Here is a 984-nt window from a genome sequence, read left to right as displayed (position 1 = left end):
GCCATGGCGACGACGGGCTTGACGAAGAGGATTTTATTTTTAAATACGAAGCCGCGCTCTTTCACGTCGACCAGCATGATGCTCGGGCCTCGGAGCAACACGCTGTCACAGGCGGAGCCAGCTCCATGCATTTGCAGCGGACCTGAATCCACGCGTGTGCGCGCGGCTGAAATGCGTCGAGTTCGTGAAGCTGGCGCTGATGTGTAGGCTTCTAAATGTATTGGCCCCACTAATACAGACCCTCGTGCAGCCATGAGGTCCGTGCGTCGTTATCAATGGAGTGATATCGTGGGCCGAACAAAATTTAGCATCTCCGAATACTCAATGATGACACTGCAAATCTATGGTCGCTCGCACGTTACGAATACTACAATGATGTCCACTAGTTCAAATGTATCAGTCAGCTTTAGTAGATCATTAATACATATAAGAAATGCACGCCACGAGAATCTTGATGAGTTGGCACGCTGGAACGCCCGGGAGGCGGAATAGCAGGGATGTCCTCGTGTGGGTTCAAATCTCACGTGGCATTTTTAAAATTAAAATGGTATTACACTTTTTATTCCGACTGTGACACTGCCAATGTGAATGGTAGCATAGAGGCTGGATGCGTCTGTACATGCAATCGTCCGTGTGATTTTCACATACATGGCCCACCGAAAGGTATGAAGTGAGAATAAATTAGTGGGATAGAACTGAAGAACACATGAAACGTTGTATGTCGAAGGTTTACCAGAACCAGACCTTGGGTTTCTTCCGGTCTTCCATGCGAACTCCCACGACACATGCTGTCAAGGGCAGTTCGGCCCACGCTCTATCATGGGCACGGGATCCTCGCTCAACGGGGAGGGCCGTTTTGTCTCGTAGCATCGCATCAACGCTATTCGAGATCGCAAGCAATCGCCAGCGAGACATTGCATGGCTCTTGGAGTACAACAACCGCAGGAAAGAAGCCAGCTACGTTCAGCTCGTTATTGAGCCAGC

Source organism: Saprolegnia parasitica (assembly GCF_000151545.1).
Source record: "Saprolegnia parasitica CBS 223.65 unplaced genomic scaffold supercont2.8, whole genome shotgun sequence".
Classification (NCBI taxonomy): Eukaryota; Oomycota; class Saprolegniomycetes; order Saprolegniales; family Saprolegniaceae; genus Saprolegnia; species Saprolegnia parasitica.
This window is presented reverse-complemented; position numbering follows the sequence as displayed.